This window comes from Canis lupus, chromosome 13, assembly GCF_003254725.2.
Source record: "Canis lupus dingo isolate Sandy chromosome 13, ASM325472v2, whole genome shotgun sequence".
Taxonomy (NCBI): domain Eukaryota; kingdom Metazoa; phylum Chordata; class Mammalia; order Carnivora; family Canidae; genus Canis; species Canis lupus.
Window position 1 is genome coordinate 29156648 of NC_064255.1, and position 26179 is coordinate 29182826.

The window sequence follows — 26179 nt, forward strand, 5'->3', positions numbered from 1 at the left end:
TGTGGACTCCAGCCACAGTAACTCCTCATGGCCCTTTAACCTGGGGTGATAATGGCTTTTGCAGTTGTGAGCCTCTGGGTACCTCACTATCCTCTCATTCTTCCCTTGCTCCTGTCCATGATCAACACAATATCCCTTCACTACACAGTCTTTATTTGTGGACTCATTGAATTTATTCTCATATATATATATATATATATATATATATATACATATATATATACACATATAGAGAGAGTGTATATATATATATATATACTCTATATATATATATATCATTTATGTATCTAGATAGATAGATAGATAGATAGATAGATAGATATTTTAAAGTTCCACGCTGAGTGTGGAGCCCAGTGTGGGGTTTGAACTCACAACCCTGAGATCATGACCTGAACTGAGATCAAGTCAGATACTTAACTGACTGAGCCACCCAGGTGCCCCTTGAGTTACTTGATGACAGTGCAAGCTTCTATGTATCATCAAACACGTGCTACATTCCATCTCCTGGATTGTATCTCCTTAAATCCACACAATAGATATTCAACTCCATTTTATAGATGAGAAAACTGACTCATGGAGTTGAGTGATTCATCCAAGGCCACGCCCATGCAAGTTCAGTCCAGGAGCACGTGCCTTTCAAATTCCAACATCTGTATTCTTTACATGACTCTGCACTGAACCCAAGCATGGGCATTTGAAAAAAAAAAAAAAAAAAAGCCTCTCCTTCATCATCCTTCAGATGAATATTTTATGGGCTCCTGGAAGTTGTTCTTAGCGTGTTTGGTTTTGGTTTTGGTTTTTTTCTCTCCCTCCCCATCCTGGTCATACTTTCCAGTAAGCTTTCACAGCCTCCCCTCAGGAACTGACATGTTTCTTTCACTTCCTCTAAGAAGCAGCCAGCCAAAGGAATCACTCTCTATCCTTAAGATCCCTGACTGTTCATTTCAAAGTTGGTCTCAGCCCTGGCAGGTGCCAACACCTGGAAACCAAGAGCCAGAGGCCATAGGATGACCCTCAAGGAGGGCAGAGTCTCAGCTCCATTTCTAGCTGAGTGTGCAAAGGTGTGGCACAGCTAAAACATACTAATATATGCACATCTGAATCTATTAACAAGAGAAATTACTATAGGAATCCAACAAGCTAGGAAGAGTTTGTGTGAGTAATTAATATAAAAGGGAGCAAATCTTTTGAAAGAGATGGAATGGATAACCTTATAAAGACTGATATTTAGGGGAAAGCATCATGAGTGATATCCCTTGTTATACATACACACACACAAAATGCTCTGGAGGAAGAAGATAATGGAATATTACCTGGCTTCACAAAGACATAACCTCAACAGCGTTCCCTTATATCTTGAGCTAGGAGGTGGGGGAAGAATCTGCAAGTGAAAGAGTCTATGGGATTCTCCATGGAAATAACTCATGACAGGATACAAAGTGGCTCAGAGGTTGGCAGAGTCTTGGTCAGTGACGCTGATTTAATACATGGACCATAGAATTTGTGGGGGAAGGTTGATTCCAGCATCATACATGTTAAAGCTGATCCAGCCACCTTGCCATGAAAATATTCTTTACCAACCAATGACTAAACATGAAAGCATGGAATTCATCAGAGGGAATCCTGGCATCCAAGCTGGCAGCATCTTGGAAAGAAGTGTAGATTTGGGGTCAGCAAAAGCTCCTGTGCAGGGTAAACAAGCAGCCACCGGACTGTGCAAGACCTGCGCTCAACAGTGACACCATATGTCAGTGAGAAATTACAGCAAGAACAGAATGCGAGGACTTGGGTATTTTCACAGGGAGCACCAAAGAGTAGGACTGGCTCTTTTTTGAACCACATAAGCTGCCTGGGATTGTGGCCAATTCAAGAGCAAGATTCTAGTCTTCCTGCTAATAAGGAAAAAACCAGGAAGGCAGATGTGAAGTCGTTCATAGCAATCACTGGGAACCCTTCAAAAAAAAAAAAAATCACTGGGAACCCTACAGCTTAGTTCTAGGGATATCACTTGCTGTGTGAGACTTGGACCAAATCACTTCACTTCTCTGGGCCTAATCTGCTCATCTTTAAAGCATCCTTTCCAGATCCAAGACTCCTTGGAGGGCTGTAAGCTCCATAACAACAGGGCCAGTGTTTTGTTCAGTGAAGAATCCCCAGAGCCCAGTGGATGGCACAAAGCACTCGCTCACCAATATCTGTTTAATTGAACTGAATTAATGATCTCAAGCATGATCTATTCCTCAGCAAGCTTAGTCATGAGGCAAATGCAAAGGAAGAATCAGCTTAGGGCCAGGATATTGGTCATGAAAGGATTCATGTAGAGCTGAGTATAGGGAAGATGGCCCATAAATGTCCATTCCTGAATCCTCCTTCCTGTCTTTGTAAACTGTAATTTTGAGTGTCATAGACTCTAGGGCACGGAAAGAGACATGGAAATGATCTCATTCAGAGCCTTTTTAAGCTTTTTAAAAATCAAATAATGGTATCTTATGAAAGAAAAGCACAGAGGAAAGCTCAATATGTAAAAATACTTCAGCCAGAGCTATTCTGATTGGTGGCCTGAGAAGGGAAGAGCTTCTGTGGTTGGTGGCATGTGCAGGGGAGGGGCCAGAAGGGGAGGGCGTTGGCTCAGCCTGAAGAATGCTTTGGATTGTGCTGAACACAGTGGGAAAATTGCTTTTCTAATCAAGCTTTACGTCTCAGAGTTGAGGAAACAGAAGCTCAGAAAGGTGATGTGACTCTTGAGGAGTCACAAAGCTCCCTTATGGTTCTCGTTATGCTCCCTGGTGACAAAAATGCATCTGCCAGCTTCTTTTCTCCCTGGGCCTCCTGGTTCCTCCCATGAGAGCCTGTCTCCTCCTCTGGCCCCCTGAGGATGGCAATGCTTGCTTCCTGTCCTAGAAACGAGCACTAAGGCTTCCTAGGGCTTCCTGAGAGTTGTCAGTGTCAGGTCTGCAGGGTGCCACAGGCAAGAAGGCAGAGAATAAAGAAGGGCAGGACGTCTCCAGGAAACTCACAACAGAAGCAGTCCCAGGTTTTTGGTTGACTAAAAATAGAGCTGGCCTCTGCAACTCTACCTGGATTTCTTCTCCTCTCTTCCTTCAGGGCCTTCATCCTCATCAGCATCTCCAAATGCAGTCCCACCCTGGACAAGCTGGTCCAGTGAGGCATAAAGAGGCAACCTGGCATCCACTGTGTTAAGCATGCCTGGATCAGAGGGTATAAAGAGGTCTTCAGGAGAATGAGGAGGGGGATTGAGTTGGCTGGGAAGGACTGGACAAAGAATCTGGCTCTCGAGGGAAAGTAGACACAGGTGAGCAGGGAAGGCATTTCCAGAAAGAATACAGCAGCAGGGAGAAAAAAATGGGGTTCCCAAAGCTAATCATTAAGGATGTATGGGAGGGGCATATGCAAGGCAGATGTGTGAATCAGGCACCGTAATTCAAACCACCTGTATGTATTTATCTTTATAATCATTAGCATCAGCAATGAAAGTAATGATGACCGCAAGAGGTAACATTTCCTGAGTGCTTGCAATGGGGTAGCCACAGTGATGACATGGTTTGCTTGCTCAGATAAGTCATGGAAGTCTCACAATAGTTCCACGACATAAGAATGTTGTCATCCCCACCTTACAGAGAGAGACACTGAGGCTCGGACAGGTTAAGTAAATTGCACAAGATCCCACAGCTAGTAAGTGGCAGAACCAAGATCCTAGACCAGGCCTATCTGCCTCTAGAGTCTGAATTGTTAACTCTTATCATCTTCTGCTGCTTATTCATTCTACAAATATTTATTAAACACCTACTATATTTCAGACACCTTCTATTACATTGTCTTATGTTGATTCTTGGCATATGATTTAGAAGCAGATTTGCAGGGACATAACCACTGTGTGGAGCAATGTGCCCACTGGAAAAGAAGTGTCTTCTAAGGAACGGTTCAGCTCCCACTCAGGACTGGCACCCCAAACACTGCCCTGCATTGATAGGTGTGCCTCAGAAAATGAAGTCAGCTTCCACTGTTGCCACCAAAGAAACTGTAACATGAAATAGCAAAGACCATATGCAAGAAACCCGACTCTTACCATATTCCAGCTAAAGGAATGAACTAGTCTCTGCATCATAGGGATTCTGCAAACAAAAAAGAGAACTGAAGAAGCCTCAGAAAGTAGGACAGATCTCTCTTGTTTCGATTACCAAGTCCTGCAAACAGGTCCCTCTATGGAGGTTTGAACCCCAGCTGTCTCATAGAGAACACCCTGAGATGTGAAATTCTGAACTTTGAAGGGCCCTACATCCCTCCCACACCTTCCAGAAGGTGTGTTGGTCAGGTATTATCACTATCTTTGCTTTATCGAAGTACTACCTATACTCTTACGTATTTTATCTACTCACAAAAACGAGTTACTATAAGAACAAAGGTGCTGACCCCAGAATGTTAATTTCTAAGCAATTTATTTATTTGAAATATTTTATTTATTTATTTGAGAGAGAGAGAATAAGAGCGTGAGGGAGAGGGAGAGAGAATCTGAAGCAGACTCGGCACTGAGTGCAGAACTGGACTTGGGGCTTGATCCCACACCCTCGAGATCATGACCTGAGTCAAAACCAAGAGTCAGATGCTCAACTGGCTAAGCTACCCAGGTGCCCCAAGTTCAAGGGTGCTGAAGTATAGTGGGTTGAATAGTGTCCCTACAAAATTTATGTCCACCCAGAACCTGAGAACCTGCAGATGTAATTAGTTAAGATGAAACCACAAGGGAGTAGAGTGGGTCCTAAATCCAATGACTGGTGTCCTTGCAAGAGGAAGAGGAAATGCACAGACACACACAGGGAAGAAGTCCAGATGAGGATGGATGTGGGGACCGTAGGGAGGCATCTATGAGCCCAGGAACACCTCGGATGGCTGGCAGCTCCCCAAAGCTGAAAGAGGCCAGGAAGGATTTTTCTCTCAAGCCTTCAGAGGTGGCCCTGCCAACACCTTGATTTTAGACATTTGCCCTCCAGAACTGTGAGAGGATAAATTTCTGTTGTTTTAAGCCATCTGCTTTGTGGGACTGTGTTATGGCAGCCCTGGGAAACTCATACAGGAGGTATTTGCCCTTCTCTCTCTCTCTCTACTGGCAGAGAACCAGGGTCTGTATTCACCAGGAAAGTTAGCAGACATCTTTCTGCTCATGAGTGCTGCTTTAGGAGTCAGCCAACACTGTGTTCAATCACTTTCTTCTCCCAGTCTTTTCATCTCCAGGGAAAAGCTAAGGCAGAGAGCATCAGTGCACACTGTGTTCTGGGGGATGGTCTCACCGCAGGAGAAACAAACAGTCCATTGGGACTGAAGACAGGAAGAGCCTGGGCAGGGGGTCCTTTGTGTGCCACACACTGATGGAAAAGCAGATTGACGGGGAACAGAAGCCCCCATCACAGTTCATCAAATCTGCACAAGGCAAATGCCTGGAAGCCCCTGGGACCCGGGCCAGGAGGCACTGTGCACATTGACCTCCTCAATGTACACCTGGTAAAAGGCTGTGGCCATCACTAATGTGGCAGTGAGCAAGGCCACAGGCAGTCCAAAAAAGCCTGCTTCTGCCAAGATCTGGCTTGGAAAGAAACCCCTTATCTACAGATAAAAAAAAGAGAAGACAATAAGAGATGTGGAGCCTATGGACAGAGTAGTGTGATATGAGCAGAGGGAAAAATTATTCTGAGGTCTTAAAGGCAGAAGATATGTCTGATGAAGACATGCAACAGGAGCCGAAAGAATCGTTTAGAAAAGCAGAGAAGACTTGCGCAGTAGGATACAAGAGAATTGGTCTCTCTGGAACAAGAGTAGAGAGCTACAAGGAAAGAGTCTGAAAAAAGCAGAGAAGAGGGTGTGACAAAAGGTGACCATGTACTTTAAGGAGATGGGTGCAAAAGTCCTCCATAAATATGTCAGTGTATACATTGCAGGAGATGACTTTAAAGGAATATCCTATAATAACTAACTAGGGCTTATGTCAGAGATGCTACAAGGGTTTAGAATCAGAAAATCACTTAATTATTTGTATCAAGAGAACATCTGATCAACTTTATTATCCACTTGTGAAAGAAAAAAAAGTCTTGTAAACTGAAAACGGAAGAGTATTTTGTTCCCATGAGAAGATATCTTGACTGTGAGCTATGAAATGGGATCCAATGAATGTCCTGGATAAGACAAGGACCCACACTATCATCAAAGTAATCTCATATTATCATTTTATAAGGAATAATCAGAGGAAGTAGAAACAAAAATAAGAGTTTTGGCTTTTGCAAAAAGAAAGAGAAACATATCACTGTTTCTAGTAACATGACTGTCCACCTCCAGTAATGGGAAGACGTAATGTTTATTGCCTCCTCGTGAGGACTTGATGTCAGTTAACACTTTACATAAAGCTCCAAGATGACTCTCCATCATAACCTTAGAGTGTAGGTAATATCAGTATACTCAATGAACAGATAAGAAAACTGAAAAGCCGTGAGGTTAATTTGCTCCAGATCATACCATAGTCAGTAGAGAACCAGATGCGTTGGCTCCAAAGTCTGCCTCTGAAAGAGTACTCCTGAGCATACCAACAAACAAAACAAAGCCAAGCCAAGTATTATCACTAATAAGAGACAAGATTGCAAAGTGGCAGGATATAAAAATAAATGCACATGCCCAAAGTAATACATTTCCTATACATAAACGGGAATGATAAAACCAAAAAAAAAGTTCCATTTATTTATTTTTTAAAGATTTAATTTATTTATTCATCAGAGACACAGGCAGAGGCAGAAGCAGAGACATAGGCAGAGGGAGAAGCAGGCTCCATGTAGGGAGCCTGATGCAGGACTTGATCCCAGGACCCCGGAATCACGCCCTGAGCCTAAGGTAGACACTCAACCACTGAGTCACCCAGGTGTCCCTAATAGTTCCATCTAAGTTAGCAAAATCCACTATGATAACTCCAGTAACTATAATGAGGGAAAGAAAATCCTAACACAAAATATTCAGACCTGTAGAAAGACAAGCAGGAAAAAACATGTTTCTGGAAGAAAAGATGAACTATATAGATTTTAATTGTTTCCCAATTAATTTTAGGCTTAATATTCCTACAAAACCTCAAAGACTTTGGTGGAGGATGCATGGTTTTAACTAACTGATTCTATTTTTTTTTTTTTTTTTTTTTTACTAACTGATTCTAAAGTGAATCTGGGAGCATATGCCAGAATGTTTGGAAAAACAGAGTAATGGTGGGGGCTTTGTGTTAAAAGAAAATAAGAATTATTAAGTATATTGATTAACACAGAAAGGTACCAGAATTGTGAAGTAAAGGCAACAGAGCACATTTCATGGAAAGAATCCCCCAGAATGTGAAATTTGGTTTATGAAGGGACAGAGCCATCAGAAACCAATGAGAGCAAGAATGACCCAGTAATTATTTTCCCAAGCAAATAGTAAAATTCAGTATGTCCTCTAATCCAAACACCAAAATAATACCTAACAGAGGGTATGATGCTTGAGAAACGTGGCCAATGTGAGCAGGATTATGTCAGGAGAACAAGCGAGGTAATGACGTTCACAGCAGGCAGAGAAGATGGATAGGCAAATGGAAGGCACAACACAGTAGAATGCGTTCTGACATTTGCAAGAAATCGGTTAGACTGAGGACGGAGTTCCAGAACAAGGGGAGCAGAAGGAAAGAAGTCTGTGAGGGCAAACTGGATTAGGATAGGGGGTTTGGACTCCATATCACAAGTGATGAGGACCCAACTGCAGAACAATTTTTCAGAAGATCGGAGACATGGCCAGGTGAGTGTCTTAGGGAGATCACTTAGCTGCATGGGAGGGTTGGGGTGGGGGAACGGGGACGGGAAGGTACAGAACCCAGAGCTGCTGAGGCAGGAGAACCAACCTGGCTCACGGTCACTCGGAAGAGGTAGGGAGGGCGTGGGAGCATGGGTGTGTGTGTGTGGCATTTCCAGTTGGTAGCAACAGGGCCAATGCTGGAGATGAGAAATGCAGGGAGCAGAAGGCATAACCAGCTTGGAAACGGTTCTGTGACCCAAGACTAAGGGAGCTGAGCAGTGACCCTGGGGGCAGGAAATGGTCAAAGCTCCTACTCGCAGGATTTGACATATCCAGCCTCTACCTTAAAAGAAACATTGGAGTTTCTCCCCCTCCTCGGTTAATTTTATTTGGTGGGGGAGGGGGTCCTTTGGGTTGTCACACAGGTTTTCTGGGAGTACTTTCTTCAAGCTGATAGACAACTTACTTCTCAGTTCCTGTTTTTCCTTTTAGGAGGGCAATCTGTGTCCTTTATTTTTCTTATAGCTGAAATATTTCTATTCAATTAGCTAATTTCTCCCTGAAGCCATATCCTTCACTTTAATAAGAAGAAAGTGAGGCTGCTCCATGTATTATTAAACTTCATTTCAGGCCGAAATTGAATTATCAACTATCACTAGTCCCTCTCATGTATCACAAGTTATTGGTCTATGATTCATGCTTCTAAATGGTTTTCAATCTTTTGGAGGCAGGAGGGGAACTGTCTTAAAATAGCCCGAACGTAGCTCAATGAGTATTTTTGAGAAGTCTATAATTTTGGAAACTTTTATAGAAACATTTTTACTAACAATGACCCTGGCATGGGGAATTTGCTTCGGGTTTGGAACAAGTGAGTTACTGCTCGTTTCTCTGCTTATTTTCTTTTCCTGAATGTAGTGAGTTTTTTTTTTTTTTTTTGAAAGACCACATTTGTCCCCAGATGAGGCACTGTGATTACATGGGCCCCATTTATCCACAGTCCAGGATTTCAGTGCTTTGCTGTGGCATAAAGTCCCTCGGCATCATCCAATCCTGAAAGCTCATGTTTAAATGCTCTGCTCACCTTGTCCACTTTGCATGCCTTCTATCTTCTCTTCCTAATTGCTCTGGCGGCCCCTAACTACTCACCACCTCACACAGCTGGCTGTTAGGAAGGAGATGAAAAACTATAGTTGAGAATAAAGTCTCTAAAGTCAGACCTGGTTAGAAATTCAGCTCTGCCAATTCTCTAGCTCTGTAGTTTGGGGACAAGCTCCTGATGTATCTAAGATTCAGATTCTCCATTTGCAAAGTGGAGAAAGCAGAAGTTCCTTCTACATGGGCCACTGTGAGGCTTAGTGTGTGATCCTAGAGAACTAGTACAGCATCCAGCCCAGAGCAAATGCTCAATACTGTCCATGCACACATGGCATCATGCAGCATGAGATCAAATTGTGCTGCGGACGTAGCTGTATGACCTAGGGTAAATCACCCACCTTCTCGGAATCTGTTAACAACCATTTCAAAATGGCAAAATGAGGGAATGGATGTGATGCATGCAGTCACTGAACCTATTTTCTGAATGCCTACTCTATGTGAGATGTGCTAGGTGCCATAAGAGCATCAACTTGGTCTGAATCCATTGCCCCAAAGAATCCTGGGTCCTTGTTTTTAAGTATATCTAGGTCCCATGACCTTGGAGAAGTGCTTTGGGTTGGCCAGAGAGACATTAGGGTGTGAGTATGGGAAGATGCAAAAAGAGGTAATACTAAAGGTGAGGGAGGAGGGTTTCTGGAAGACTGAATTATAACAAGATTATGCTTCCCCAAATGCCCCCGAGAAGTAAAGCAGAAGGTAAACCAAGGCAATCCAGAAGGACGGGAAATAATCATAGGGCTTGTTGAGAGAGAGAGAGGCATGTTAAGAGGATGATAATATTTCTTCATGTATCCCAGTGTTAGGAAATATGACAAAGGCCAGAGGCACATCAGACTGTACAGATTGTAGACTGTCAGGAAAACTGAGGCTCAGAGAGATTTGGGGAGCTTGTCCAAACTCAAGATCACATAGCTGATGTGATGGGAATTTGCCCCAGGTATGCTTGGGCTTTTCTCCTGAATCCTGGGAAACTAAAAATGTGAGATCACAGGATTTGGCTCCCCTCACTGAGGAGATCTCAAACCGAGGAGAGAGATATCTTCTTGAAAGTGGCTCTAACCATGGGGCCAGGGATGGATCAGAAATGCCTGTCTTCTGCATGGTCTCCTTTTCATCTTGCGTGTGGCCTCCTGAAGATAGGGGCCTTGGTCTCACACATCTTACCTCCCAGCACCCAGCAGGCTCAGTACATTTTGGTTGAGTGAGTTCAAAGAATAAATCAACACAGGCGCCTTAAGAACACGGCTGAGATCAGAACAGAGGACCGGCAGACATCTCACTGATGGGAGCCAGGCCGCCCCATAGTCGCTCTGACCCTGGGCTGCGGGCCCATGAACTAAGGAGCCACTGAGCTCCCACCATGAAGCAGTGGCACCGCCTTGGGGTGATGGATGGCAGCCACAGGACCCTCTGGACTCCTGCTCCGTCTCCTGCTCATCTATAATCCCTGGATCACTGGCGCAGTGTGATGTAATGGGCTTTCCATTGCTCTAATGGTCTGGCCTGTCAGTATGGATTTATCACTACATAGACTGGGACACCGGGGCCTGTTCAGGGCTCCAACTTCTAGCAAAATGAAGAGTTTGCTTAGGCTAGCCTTCATCCTACCTTCTCAGGTCCTCAGAAATGCTTACCCCCTCATCCCCATGGCACATGTAGTGGCCAGCCTTGGCCAAGCTTAGCTCCCTTCCTGACTATGTGTTGAATGGATGAATGAAATAAAACATGAACAAATGCCTGACATGATTTCTAATGAATCTAAAAGATTTTACTTCTACCAAACAGTAAAGCTGTCAATTTTGAATCCTCAAAAAAATTGCTACAGGGTTAGATTTATATACTTGCCATGTTGCATAGCACATATTGATTTATCCGATGATTAAAACTATGGGCTCTAAAGTCTGAAAGCCAAAGTCATACTCCTGGTTTTGTCATTTACAAGATGTGTGACCTTGGACAAGTTACTGGACTGTCAGACCTCAGTTTACTCATCTGTTAAAATGGGGATGATAACACCTGCGTACACAAGGCCAATGCAAAGAACACCTGAACAAACATACATGAAGCATCATCATCACTATCTCTTTGGAGGTGTTAGCCTTGTCTAGTGGGAATGGCATTACCTGCCCTTTGTACAGATGGAGTAACTGAGGGTCAGGTTGCTTATGTGATATGCCCAAGGTCACAGTGTCACCGAAACCCAGGAGATCTGGGTCAGCACTGTACACCAGCCAGAGACGCTTTCCAGCCTGAAATTTACCCACATTGTTCATGATCCTAGAAATTCTCTTTGACCCTCTCATCCCACCTAATTCTAAGAGCAAAAAGCAGCTTGTGCTCAACTCAGGGGGGAAGCCAGACTTGATCTTTCAGAGGGAAATCTAATACATCCTGACAGCACCACTTGCTCAGAGCCAGAGCCCCTGAAGTTATATTCAGCACCAAGCAGAAGAAGGAAGCCTTCGTGAATCCACCGGTTGCTGTTATTTACAACAGATGAGAACACAAATTAATGCTGGTGCCAGATGAAGCTTCAAAAAGTTTGCAACTTACCGGCACCTCCATCCACACCTGCTAAAGCCCCTCTATCCACTTGCAAATGTGACAACTTCCTCTTCACTGACATTTCCACTCACAAGTGGTTCTCCACTGTGGCTACTAGTTAGAATTACCTGAGTGACATATGAAAAACCAATAAATAAGCAGATGTACTCACGATCTATCTACACAGAGGTCTGATTCAAATGGTCTAAGGTGAGACCTGGTCTTTGCATTTTTAAAGCTCCCTGGTGATTAAAACATGCAGCAGGCAAGAACCACTCAACTAGGTCATAATTGTTGAGTGGTTGGTTAGTTGATATGTAAGTTGTCTCATTTTGTGGAGTTGTAGGGATACTCAGGAGTCAGTCAGTCATAGAAACTCATGATGCTGGATACATGGTAGGTCATCTCCCAAACTGTCCCCTACCTCCTAGGTCGCACCAGGTTCTTATCACCCTACTACTACTAATAACCAGTAAAGCCCTCCATTTCATGCTTCTAAGATCTACCCAACACTACCATCTTGCCTCGCTAAGAGTTGGCCATGGTCCCACTAGCTTGTAGAATCCTCTGGTGTGCCACAAATACTCTCTTCTCTTTCTGCTAATTCCTCATGGAGGCCCTCCTCATCTTTCTTCCCTGTGCCACTGTTTGCTCCCTGTCTTCATTTGTTTTCCCTCTACATAGACAAAGAAGGGTGCGTCCAAGCAGAAAATCTGACTGGGCTGGACTCAGATTCCTACAGGATAAAATGCAAACTTCTCAGCATGACCCATAATCTCAGCAAGCCCTTCACAATATCTCCTGGCTTCCTAATCACATTATTCTGTGGCTTCCCCGTGTTATTTATACCTGAGCCAAACTCATCTATGTTCCATTTCTACAACACGTTGTCTACTCCCAGATGTCTATGGTTTGGCCCAGGCTATTTTTCACCAAGAATGTCATCCTTACCAGTGCACCAGGTGAAATCCAACTTGTTTTTGTTTTTGTTTTTTGTTTTTATCTACTACATATGGAGAAAGAATCTAGCATCATGAAAGAGTCCTGGGCAGATAGTCCTCTGAACTCCTTACTTGTGCTTATCAGACCCTGGGCCATCTCTGCTTGTCTTCCCTAGGGGATAGGTGCTAAGCCCTAGGGGATAGGTACTATTATTGTGCCCCCATGGCAGGTGGAAAGCCAGCACAGAGAGGGTTTTTTAAAGTACATTTTCTAGAAAATGGCTTGGATGTGGTCTCAGAGCATGGTTTGATGAGAGTGAGAGAGCCCAGAGGGGAGTGAAAGTAGATGGGGAGGGGCACCTGGGTAGCTCAGTGGTTGAGTTGTCTGCCTTTGGTTCAAGTAGTGATCCCAGGCTCCTGGGATCGAGTCCCACATCAGGCTCCCCACAGGAAGCCTGCTTCACCTTTTGCCTAAGCCTCTGCCTCTCTCTGTGTGTCTCTCATGAATAAATAAATAAAGTGAAAGAAGAAAGAAGAAGAAAGAAAGAAAGAAAGAAAGAAAGAAAGAAGAAAGAAAGAAAGAAAGAAAGAAAGAAAGAAGAAAGAAAGAAAGAAAGAAAGAAAGAAAGAAAGAAAGAAAAGAAAGAAAGAAAGAAAGAAGAAAGAAAACAGAGAAGGATATAAAGTCAGAGTCACACCATGCGCCTAGGGAGGCAAGGGCTAACAAGGATTGCTGACGAGACAGCAATTCTTGGGGATGTATTTAACTAAATAACAGAAATCTATAAAATATGGTTTTGTTTGCTACTTAGTGCTTGATCTGCTTCTCCCTTCTCTGCTGGTATCCTGAGCTCCCAGCAAAGTCAACTCTAGAGCCAACTACGTCAAGGCAGAGATTTAGAGAAAAGTCAGGGCAAGGGACTTAGTCAGACATCCCTGTTAGCTCAGAGTGGAGAGGAGACCAGGCATAGCAGGCAAGGCAAGATGAGATGAAGCATTTGTTGGAGAAGGAAACCCTGCCCCTCCCCCACCCCAAGTGGCAAAGATGTTGGGAGATTGGAGAATAGCTCATTGGGTGTTCCCAACATCTGTGCATGGGTGAAAAGAGGTAGATAGCTCCTGCTTTTCATTTAAATCTCAAAGATGTGGAGTACTTGAATGGGCCCAAGCATGATTACCATAGAGGCCAAGCCTTCAGACAGCAGGCTACATTCCTTTGTTAAGCTCAGATCCATTGGCTTAGGAATCTGGAGGCAGGTGACTACTTTGCCCCTCGGAGGCCAGCTCTGAACTGTACAGGCTTCCAAGCTTCCACACAACCAATTAAAAACAGGCACATTGTGAAAGCCTTTGCACAGTTGGGGGGAATAACACATTTGAGGGGAATGGAGCTTTCCAAAAGAATTACATTTCCCGTGCAGCCCAAGGACAAATGTGGACTGTGCCACTTGCAAGTTTATTGGGTCGGTGCAGAGTTGAGAACCCCAGGTCCATTGTTTCAGACCAGTGGTCACTGTGTCCCTTCCCTAGACATACCTTTGGTGAGGCTTCATTTCCCCCTAGGAAGCAAGGGAGGCATTTTTTATTTGCACCAGACTCTGCTTGGTACCAAGGCTCACACTTTGGTTTCAGATACCTTCTGTCTTCTTCCTTCCAAAACAAATCCCAATTTTGTTCCCTTAAAGATGGGAGGAGTGTAGGGAAGAGATCCCATGGTCTCAAGAAAGATGGTATTTGGCTGATGGATCTAAGCTAGGCGTCAGTAAACTGTAGCCCATGAGTCAAAACCTGCAAATCCAGCATGCCATGTGTCAATGAAATAATACATATTCCATTGGAAGACAGCCATGTCCATTCATACAATGGCAGAGCTGAGTAGTTGTAACAGAAACTGTGGCCCACAAGGCCTAAAATAATAACTTACTATCTGGCCCTTTAGAAAAAAAAAAAAAAAGATTGATGACCTCTGGTCACCCAAAAACATCCTGATGAAGGCACTTACAGATATTTCTCATTTATTTCTCTCAACAAGCAATGGTAAATATTATTGTCCTCATAACAGAGTTAAGTAATTTGTCAAAAGTCACACAGCTTCAAGAGTTGAAGTCAGGATTTAAGCTTGGATCAGCAGTAGAGTTACAAAGATACCCAAGACTGCTCCTGCCCTCAGCACTTGCAACCTCCTTAGGGTAAGAGTACACAGTCTGTTGAAAGTTGGAGCTGCAAGAGGTCTCATCCTGGGCCAATCTTCTCACCTTATAATGCAGACGCCAAGGCCCAGAAGAGGTGTGTGCACCTGGCCTTTGCCAGGCCCACTCAGCTGGAGCTGCGCTTGATTTCCTCTGTGGGTTCAGTCCTTCCCAACTCCCCAGCCCATACGAGCCAGGACACTGAGAACCTCAGAGCCCCTAACCCACCATATGGGAGGGTCTAGAGTAACTTATGTTGGCCACCTATTTCCTTGAGTCTGAGATGAGCTTTGGCCTGTCTTATCAGTAGTGATGTTTCTGACCCTAACGTGGGACTCCTACTCAAGGGTTTACTCACCCTCTATTCATTGACCCATCTGCCATGACCCCAGCCTGCTATGACAGAGGTTGGGCATCTTTCTAAGGTACAAGTGCTACAAGGATCCCACACTTGATGATATCCCATATGTACCATCCTGACCCAAGCCCTCTAGTATCTCCCACCCACAGAATGGATTCCCTAGGACATCAACACCCAAGACCAGGATTCTCTTACTCTTAATGAACAAAGAGTAGCTGAGTTTCCTGAATACTCTTCTCAAGCTTCTTTCCCATGCTTTCAACTGCAGTCCTTATATTGATGACTCCCAATCCCTCTCATCAGCCTTGATCACTCTGCTGATGGGCTCAGTACCCATAAATCCAACCACCTACTGGACTCCTCACTTGAATATTCCATTGGCCCTGGATCTGATTATGTGCATGCCTTAAATCACCAAACCTAACCCATATCTCCTTTCTCCTGGCTTCTTCACCATGGGGCACATCAGAGGTCTCATACCTACCCCTAAACTTGACACATCCCAAACTTTATTATTTCTCCTGCAAACCTGCTCCTAGCCTCTTTTAGGAAATGGCAACATCATCTGAATCAAACCTTTGGTTTGTTCTTCAACTTCTCCCTCACCTCACATTCTATTAAAGTCACCACATCTACTGCTTCCAGTTCCATATTTCTAGCATTTCGCCTCTTTGGTCATATCTCTGCACTAGGTGATCTGAATCCTGTAACATGCTCAATGGAACCATGGAGATAAGACTGCTCTTAGCCTTGCCCACCTGCAGCTCCACTACCACTCTGCTGACATCATCTATTTAAAATACATCCAATTGTCTCATTCCTTCTTGACACTTAGTATGTTCCTGTCGCTTACACAAGGAAGCCAGAGCTCCTAATCTCAGCCTCGAAGCTCTCATGATATCTGATCTTGGATCCTCTCTCTCCACCCTCCTCTCCCACAGCTACAGTTGATGCTTCAGCAACTATACTCTGCTTGTGCTTTCTCTGAAACTGTCATCCTGTTTCATGCCTCCAGATCTAGGCTGTCTGTGCTACTCCTTCAGTTTGCAGCACTCTCCTTAACATTTTCCACCTGAAATATCTCACACACCTTTCAATACTACATTCAAATGTCAACAATTCCAGGAAGGCCTCATGGATGTCATGTATCACTCCAGCTGTGTGGCCAGTTGGCTGAGACTCCCTCTGCGCAACACACACACACGCTTCACTTCATTATAATGGCTTGTACTACGTTATCTCTTCTCAGTAAAACTATACAGTTCTTGAGAGTAAGGACTTTATTTACCTCCATATCCCTAATCACCAAACGTGACGTCTTGAAATCTGCAGATACGTGGTAATTGGATTAGGCAAACAGATGTTTGAACGCATAAAGGCATGTGGATGGTCTTGAGCTCTCACTTCCTTTTCCTTACCCCATGAACTGTGTCTCTAAGGAAGGGTAGTTCTTGAGAAAAAGGGAAGTGAACACAGTCTAATGTGAATTTCCCTTTTCATTAAGGGGCAGTTATGGAGCACCTACTAGGTGCCAAATGTCATGCCAACTTCTTTACATACATATTATCTCAAATCACGACACTGACAGAAAAAGGACGAAGGATTATCAGCTTCATTTTTTTATTTATTATTTATTTATTTATTTTGAAAGAGAGAGAGGGAGAGGGATAGAATCTTAAGCAGGCTCCATGCTGAGCATAGAGCATGACACAGGGCTTGATCTCATGACCCTGAGATCATGACTGAGCCAAAATCAAGAGTTAGACACTTAAGTGACAGTGACACCCAGGCATCCCTATCAGCTCCATTTTTGTTGGATGATTAAACTGAGGCCAGATGGTGACCTTCTGAGGGTCTCTGAGATGGCGAGTGATGGCGCAGATGCCTCTTCAGCCTAGCTGTTGCCACCATAACCTGCCCCTTCCCTGTGATTCAGCTTTACTGTTATGTCATTGTTTTGTGAAGCAAAGTTAGAGGCTTCTCAGCCTGCACAAACCCAGAATAATGTTGTATTCACTGTCCTAGTTAATTTTTTTTCTTAAAAAAAAAATCAGGCCAGCGTGTTCCCTGGCCTTCATCCCACTGTTTCTAGGATTGCCCCACACCATAGCTCAATAGGAGCTGGGAGTGGGCAGAGCCAACACCCACACAGTGACAGACTGGCTTTCTCCTGCCTTTTCCTGAGGCCCTGGAGGGACGGATGGGGGAACATGGGTACTCGGGCAGTAATGAGAGGAGAGATCGGCTAATCATGAGGGCAGCAAATGGGTTTCAGAAAACATCGGTCACATGGATGGAAAAGATAAACAGAGTGATGGGAGTAGGGGAATCGGGTCCCTTGTAAGCCCCAGCACTGACTTGGGCCCTTGGCCAACACCCTTCCCTACTCAGAGACTCAGTTTTGCCATCTGAGAAAGGAGATGGTTGACTGACATGGGGTGAATTGTGTCCCTCTTCAAATTCATATGTTGAAGTCCTAACCCCCTAGTTCCTCAGATTGTCCTCTTATTTGGATACAGGGTCTTTACAGAAGTAATTAAATTAAAATAAGGTCATATGTGTGGGATCAAATCCCAAATGACGAATGACCTCATAAAAGGAAGAAATGAGGACACAAGCACATACAGAGAGAAGCCAGCTGGGGACCCAGTCAAGAAAAGATGACCACCTCTCAACCAAAAAGAGAAGGAACCCGCCCTGATGGAACCTTGATGTTGGACTTCTAGCCTCCAGACCTGTGAGAAAATAAATTTTTAATGTTTTAGATCCACAGTCAGTGGTACTTTGTTATGGCAGCCAAAGGAGTTTACTATAGCTGGACATAACAGACATCCAGTTTCTGCTCCAAATGTAACACTGGGATGGATGGGTCCAATTCTGTGGTCCCAAATGAAGAGAATAGGATTCTAATGCCCAGGACAGAACTGGTAGCCAAACACAGAACTGGGACTATTTAGTTTGGGGGACAGAAAATATGGGGAAACATAACCTTCTCATGTCCCATGTGAAAAAGAGACCTTGGTTGGGCCCTATGGGAGGAAACTGGTCTGAGTTCCAGCTGCTACAGCAAACATACCACAGACCTTGTGGCTTAAACAACAAATATTTATTTCACAGAGTTCTGGAAGCTAGAAATCCAAGATCATGTAGATTCGGTTCTTGGTGAGAGTCACTTTCTGGTTGACAAGTGCTCTGTCCTTGCTCTGTCCTCACATGGCAAAGAGAGGGACCATTTTTCCTATGTTTCCTTTCTCATAAGGGCATGAATCCCATGACCTCATCACCTCCCAAAGGCCTTCACTGCCAAATACCGTAATATTGGGAGTTACGTTTCAACATCTGAATTTGGAAAGACACAAGTGATCAGTCCACAACAGACCCACATACTCTGAATGGAAGCAGCAGGGAGAGAAATGTCAGGTAAGCATGAGGGTGGCATTCTCCAGAGTCATAAGCTTCCCAACTCCAGGAGTATTCAAGTTGGATGGGGTGGGATGATGTGAAAGGCTTATAGCTGAAAGAGGAAAGGCCATGGAGGCAGAAGTTGGTGCAGCATATGAAGTAACATTGGAAAATGTTCTCAGCTGGGAGAAGGCTGTCAAATAAAGCACGGGATTTCCATACTTGGGGATACAGGCAGGGTTTCAGGGCCACATGCAGGGTGGCATAGAATCACAGCCCTGGTCAGAGTTTATACCAACACACCTGTACTCATCCACAGCACAACCCTTTTGAGCATCTGTTGTTCATCAGATATAACACAAGAGACTAATAACACAGCAAGGAAAGGACCCAGTCCCTGCCCTCACACAGTTAATATTCACTAAGTCATTCATTCTTTCCTGAGAGCCTTTCCTGACTGTCTCTTCTAAAATAGCATCCCCTTTCCCTGTTTTACATTTTTGCTTGGGCACTTCTAGCCTCTGACCACATTCTGTATTTGGTGCTGGTTGGATTTTCCAACTCCTTCACTAAGATGAAAGCACCAGACAAAGGGGGGGGGGGGTCTGATTATTTTGCTGATTTATTCACTGTTGTACCCATAACCCAAGAAGTCAGCAAATCACTGACTATGTGCACAGCCCTGGGACAGGCGCAGGGTGAACAGTGGTAAATTTGAAAATCTGGCCTTTGTCTTTATGGCCAAGAAACACACCTTCTGAAGGAAATTGAGAAAATAGCAAGAGCTAATATAAATGAGGGCTTTCTGCATGCCAGACACCCTAAGACCTTCCATATCTTATTTCTCTGGATCTGAGTAGCCTCTGTGAAGTCATGTGCTGTCCTTATTCCCGTGTTAGGGAGAGAGAGTACACTGAGGTTCAGAGAGATTAACTCACTTGCTCTGAACTGTACGTTAATAGGCAGCAGTGGGGCTTAAACCCAGTGGGTAGTATGGCTTGGCTCTGACTTTAGAGGTCCTACTAGGGTCCTCCTCCTGCTGTAGCTGCCCCTGCAAGGGGAAGGATTCTTCAAGACCAAGGGGGGTGTCATAATTTAGGGTCTACATCCCCCCTTTTATTGCACAACAGAGCACCTAGGACCATGCCATTCTTCTGCCCAAGTTTCAGAGGCTAGGTGAGCCTCCTCTGGTTCTAGGTTCCCTGGGGCATCCCAGGCCCCTGCAGACATCTAAGGTGAAGCTGGGAGGTGGATGCTACACTGAGGTGGGGGGGCAATGGAGGAGCATGGACTTGTGAGCTGAGGGTCCACAAGCATGCATCCAAAGCCCCTCATGGCATGGGGAGGGTCGGGAAGCAGGTAGCCCGTGGTCTGAAGAGCCCCGTTTGTACTGCAGTCCCTGCCTCACACATGCTAGGGGTATTTTTGTCTGTGGGACTCCAGGCTCAGGTTCTTAATCTCTAACCTGGATCTCTTGAGAACATTCTACCCAGCCAAGAGTCAGACTGAGGGGATTACGTGAAGGGGCTCCCTATTCTGGAAGCTCCTGCAGGACAAATGTGGTGCCTACACCAGGGAGGGAGGGGGTTGATTTCAGAAGGCCGGGAGGATGGTCCTCTGGCAGGACCAAGTCAAATATCCAGAAGGGGAAGTGACACAAGGCATAGAGTTCTGTCCTTCACCCGCACGCCCTCCCATCTGCCTCAACTGGGCCCGTCCAGCCTCCTGCCCCCGGGGGTGGCACTTGCCTGGCATCATAGTCAAACTGCCTGGGAGTGGAGAGTGGGGGCAACTGGCCCCTGATGTTGTATGATGGTGGAACAAACCCTCTCCCTCCTGTAGCCTGGCTGGCAGTTCTGTCCACCTTTGTCTCTGTCTCTCTCCCTTGTCACTGCCCTGTCCCTTCCATGTAACTAAGAGACTTCTAAAAAATGTTTGCTCTGTCTCTTAAATAAAACCTTATGTTGCACATTTTAATCAAAATCTGGTAATGTCAAAGTAACATAAAGTGCTAGGAGGATTTGACACTACATAGGAAGAAGTCAAGAGGAAAACCCACTGGAATGGACAGGCCTGGGTGGGCTCTATGTCATGACCACATTCTTTCAGCTGTTCTGTGCTGTGCAAACTTGAAGTCAGAACTTTCTTTTCTGGCCACTTTGAAGGGAGTGAATGTATAATGATTCAAGTGTCTGAAGGATTTCAAGTTCTCCTCTTTGTAGAGAAATCCCTACAACCCTAAGTGGCTTATCTCCTCCATATAGTGTTGACTGGTTTTCACAGGTCAGTAAAAAAAATAGAATCCCCATCTTTGCCTTACAGAGACCCAGGAGAATTGGAATTTTTAATGCCTTAAATGGAAACATGTCCAAGCTCAAAAATGCTACAAAAAAGAAGAGTCAAGAGAAAGAACAGGTAAGAGAAGGAAACAGGTAACATGCAGTGAGTGGAGACAGGTGGCAAAGTGATCTGGAGCCGCTGGAGGTGGGTGGAGTTGAGGTGGGGGTGGGCTGATGGGGTGGAGCTGAGGTAGGGGTGGGGGTGAGTCCATGGCATAGGACAGCCACAGACTTTGTTGACCTGGGTTCAGAATCCAACTCCACCACTTACTTCTCATTATGAAGCTGGGGTAAAACTTGGCTTTTCTGGGCCTCACCTTCCTTCTCTGTGAATGGGGATCATTACCCTGAACTTCTTGAAACTGTACTTGTTTCCATTTAAGGGATTAAAAACTCCAATTCTCCTGGTCAATTTAAGGCAGAGATGGGGAATCTATTCTTTGTACCTGCTTCTGGGAAACAGTGAATGGTTCACACAAGAGGAAAAGAGAAGATATGAGCCTTCTTTATACCTGGTTTCAGATGGTCTGTTTCTTCATTAGCTGGTGAGCTCCTGGGCAGGTGAGAACTAAAAACCACACCCCCACATCCAGAACATGGTAGGTTCTCAGTGAGGATTTGCTGAGGGATAGTAGCCAGCAAGGGAAATAAAGTCCCTTTATTCTACTAGAGGCAGCGAGCAATAGTAAATGAACACCACATATATATTATTGCATAGAAAATTAATAATAAATCATGCATTATTATTAAAATTACTGACAAAGAAATCATGTGTACAGTATAAAGTACAGCCCTTCAGAGTAGCTGAGCCAGTTGGGAAGGAAGGAGCAGTGCTTTAGAGGGGTGACCCCAAACAAATTTTCTGGGATCCAGGCAGATGGTATCACAAGGACAGAGAGGTGCTTTGGTGACAAAGCACTTGACGTGCTGAGAAACAGAAAGGAGCTCAGACTGGCCATGCAGAACCACTCCCATGCTGAGCCCGATCAGTGGCGCATTGACAAAGCACTGGAGGATGCCCCATATCCATCACCCACCTTCTTCCAAAAAGTCCAATGTCTCAAGAGACCTCCACATTATCAGGGCATGCAGGCCAGTGGTCATGTGATAGGTAATCTTTCAGATGTTCCAACCATCCTTGTCTCCTAGTAATCACACATTTGTACAGACTCCTCCCTCTGAGTGTCCTGGACTTAGAGACTTGCTCTTGATGCACATTACAGGGCAGAAGTGATGGGATGTCATTTCTGAAATTAGGTTATAAAAAGACTGTGACATCCTTCTTGAAGACTTTCTCATGAATTCTCTCACTCTCACTTGAGCCCTGGGGGAAGCTGGCTGCCATGTTGTGAGGCAGCCCATGGAGAGGTCCATGTGGGGAGAGACCAAGGCCTGCCAAAGATGACAAGAGTGAGCCTGGAAACAGACCCCCCCACACACACACCAGCCATCAGATGAGACTGCAGCCCCACCAGGCAGTCTGATAGCAATGTGTAAGAGACTTGAATCAGAGATCTCCAGCAAAGCCAGAGCAAGATTCCTGACCCAGTCAAACAGGAAGATAATAAATATTTGTTGTTTCAAAATGCTCAATACTTGTTGGGGTGCCTGAGTGGCTCAGTCGATGAAGCATCTGCCTTTGGCTCAGGTCATGATCCTGGAGTCCTGAAACTGAGCCCTGCAATGGTCTCTCTACTCAGTGGGGAGTCTGCTTCTCCCTCTGTCCCACCCCCTTCTTGTGCACTCTCTTTCTATCTCTCTAAAATAAATACTAAATCTTTAAAGAAAAATAAACCTTGGGATTACTTGTTGAAAGCAGAACATAATATACATAATTAACGCAGGTCAGAGTGGCATCAACACTAGTCAGAGCGGCATGGACACTGGTTTGCATTCCCATCCTTGTTACTGCCTACCACCCATTTGGCTAATGCCCTGAAATAATCTCAGCACAAACTGAGGCCAAGGTCAGCATGGGAGAGTAAGTGGGAGGACTAACAAGGATATTCTCTCCAACTGCTACTTAACTGCAAAAGTTGAGCAAGTCACTTAACTTTTCTGAGCCTCAGTTTCCACATGCATGAAGTAGAAATAAATGGTGCCTGGCTCCTTCCCAGGATCATCTGAAGATTTAGTGAGCTGATGGCCATGGACATGCCTCATAGTCTACCAAGCTCTGTGAGGCAGCCACCATGATTGGGCCAATTTTCTCAGCACTGAGAGACCAAGATCAGAGAGGCTTATGGGCTCATCCAAGATCACCAAGCTTCCTCAGGGTGATGTGCCAGGATCTCAGGCCATAATTCCAGAGAGAGGTAAGCCAACAGTGCATTACTGCAGGAGGCATGCCCCTGCCTGTAAGGGTACCTGGCCCTGGCTGGACAGCTCTGCCATGGTGTGTGGCATCTCCACCCCAGGCTATGCTTCTATCTGCTGAAGACACAATGAATCAGTCCCCTTGCCATGCCAGCCCTCCACTCTTCTGAGGCAGGTGATCTAATAGAGGCTTTCCTTGATCCCCAGTTTCCTTGTTCCAGGCCATGTCTTCCTGCTGGTTCTTGAATCCCCTTTATCCTTAACTTTCCTCATTCCCGACATCCACTTATATTCCTATAATACTAAGAGAGTCACACTGTTCTGTTCCTGGCCAACAAACCTTTGCTCAAGTTGTACCCTCCACCTGGAATTCCCTATGTCTTCCTTCTCTGGCCCAACTTGCTAGTCTTCCTCCTTTTCTAATCCCAGAAACACTCTGTGAGGTAGGATTTATTATCCTTGCTCTGTAGATGATAATTAAGGAGCATGCCCAGGAGGATATGAGGATCCTCCTCATATGCCTCATGCCTCAGGAGGCAGCCCTCCTCTGGGTCCATGAGCCCAAACCCTGCACCCTTCACCTCCCCTCTGCCTGGCCAAAGCCTCCCTGCCCTTGGCCTGTCATCTTTTCCTCCCAGCAGGAGTTTATGGACCTCTCCTACCTCCTCATAGTTATTCTCAGTATTATGTACCCTTCATCTTATCACTAGTGATTATTAAATATTTTTGGATCAGAGATGCCCCAATGCAACCAATAAATTCCTCTCTCCAAAATGATCATACATGAGGCAACAACTCACAGAGCTTCCTAGAGCATTGTTCAGGTTGTGCACTGCATAAGGGCATCAGGCCAAGAGTCCTCCAGTAGAGGCTGAAATCCAGCTCACAGGCTACTAAGCAAGCCCTGAGTCCTGGGGCAGGAATCCCATTTTGGTAATGAATGTGCCCAATGAGGAGACCCCTTTTGCAATTACTCCTCCTGAAGATGTTTAGGTTCACCTTTTCCTAATTTGTATAAAGCCCCTCCATGAGCTACTATTGGCCACAGCACACACATATAATTCAAGGGGGAGCAGAAGTCCTGAAGCCTGTCCATGGACCCACCGGAGATCGAATGTTCTTCAGGTTAAGAACTACAGAATCAGTTCCTACTTATAGATGATGGGCCAGTACTAACATGCCCTGTGTTTGGCCAATGGTTTGGGACTCAGAACACATTTCTATAGACACAGTATTCAGAGTGTCAAGGGCCACACACCCCCGAAGCTGCTGACTGCAGTTCAGGAGTCACGATGCACAAATCATGGCTATGGCCAAATGCATTCGAGCTCAGTGTGAGGATAAAAACCAATGGGCCTCAGTCTGTGCCTGGCACATAGTAAATATTCAATATCCTCTCCCCTGCCTCTGGCCCTTGCAGGGGTTGATTCTGTGCTATGAGGCTGAACTTGGAAGTCTGACAGTATAGAAATGAGCTCTGTAAAACACCATTCAGGAGAGAAACCCCATAAAATGCATGTCATATTCTTCACATCCACATGGTTTTCCAAATTAACCTGACACGGGGAAGATGGGAACCACCTCAGGGCTGTGATGGGATGAGCTGAGTAAGAGGAAAAATGTTGTGGCAAGCCTCAGATGGGTTAGTGAGACAAATGGCTTCTGTAATATTCTCTCTCCAATATCCTGTGAGCCTCTGGGGTGCTGGGCAGAGTGTGGAGGGGCCACGATCACATGCCGTTTCTTCTAGTCCTTATGGTGAGAGTGGATGTTACCCTGCTTAGGAGACACTGAAGGCCAAGGCTTCCACGTGGCCCCAAAGTCACACACTAATGCATAGGACAGAACTGGATCCCTGGCTCACCAGGACTCCCCCTGCTTGGCTCAGGGCACAGATCCTGGAGTCAGACTGGCTGGCTTCAAATCCCAGCTCTGGGGGTCCCTGGGTGGCTCAGTGGTTGAGCATCTGCCTTTGGCTCAGGTCATGATCCCAGGGTCTTGGGATAAAGTCCCACATCGGGCTCCCTGCAGGGAGCCTGCTTCTCTCTCTGCCTATGTCTCTGCCTCTCTCTCTGTGTCTCTCATGAATAAATAAATAAAATCTTAAAAAAAAAAACATTCTTCAAATCCCCACTCTTCCATCTCCTAACTGTGTGAGTTGGGACGAGCCCCCTGCCCTCTGTGGAGATAACTGTGGTACCCACCTCAGAGGGCCGCTGGCTGGTTCATCTCTGGAAGTGTTCAGAGCAGGGCCTGGCACTTAGGGACTGTTCACTTCACTTTTATTGCTGTTACTTCTATCACTGCACTCTGGAAGCCTGTGCTTTGACAGTGGTGTGCGCAGGGAAGCCGAGGGTGTAAGAGAACACTTGCTACCATCAGCCCCGAACGCCACCCGCCCATCCACAATTCCCATCTGTGCTCTCAGGAACACGCCGGTTGTTTGTCAGCAAATGCCCTTTACTGTTGAGGAGATGTTGACACAGAGAAAAGTGAGCTGCTTCTGGCAGGACACAGCCAGGCAGAAAACTGGCTCTGGGGGTTGGTAATGGCCCTGGGGGTGGCAGGGAGGGAGGACGGATGCAGAGACCACATAGTTGTGAACTCCGAGGCCTTCTTCATCCCCTCCTCAGTGGGCTATCTCCTAGCCGAGCCTACATCATGTGGGGGAGGTTGGCTTGGCAAACCCCAGGAGCAGCCAGTGCAGAGCATGAGGAGGTACCACAGAGCAAACCCATTAAAGGAGTTGCATACTGAGAAATCCCATTTCCCACAGTGCAAGAGTGCCTGGAATATGATGGAAAAGCCATCAGAGTCAGAGATGTGGGACCTGGAGCCAGCTTGTGTCCTGCCATTAATCAGACTGCTGTGTGGCCTCAGTCCAGTCTTCTAGCCTCTCTGGGCCTCAGGTGCCTCCGCCCAACAATGTAGGGGCTGGACCAGAGCCGGACCAGGGCCCTCGCAGATGGGACTGATGAATTTTTTAAGAGAACAAGAATCTATGTCGTATATTAACTCTTAACTCTTTCCCTGAATCCTTCCATTTGCTCATTTATCCGCTCAATTCCACCAAGTCCAACTGGGTGTCCCAGAGGCCCCCTCACCCCTCAAAACCCTAAACTG

The 26179-nt window shown here is 45.5% G+C and overlaps 1 protein-coding gene and 1 long non-coding RNA gene across 3 annotated transcripts in view; one reads left to right on the forward strand and one right to left on the reverse strand.

Moving 5' to 3' along the window:
• KCNQ3 (potassium voltage-gated channel subfamily Q member 3) overlaps window positions 1–26179 on the reverse strand; it is a 297718-nt gene that overhangs the window by 149024 nt on the left and 122515 nt on the right. The gene's annotated exons all lie outside the window — the stretch shown is intronic.
• On the forward strand, window positions 17624–22489 carry LOC112661969 (uncharacterized). 2 transcript variants are annotated; one of them, XR_003138121.3, is made up of 5 exons: window positions 17624–17736; window positions 18259–18419; window positions 20724–20816; window positions 21124–21301; window positions 21998–22489. It is a non-coding gene; the product is annotated as an uncharacterized LOC112661969 (long non-coding RNA). The 2 variants fall into 2 exon arrangements; XR_003138122.3 differs by having other exon boundaries at window positions 21159–21301.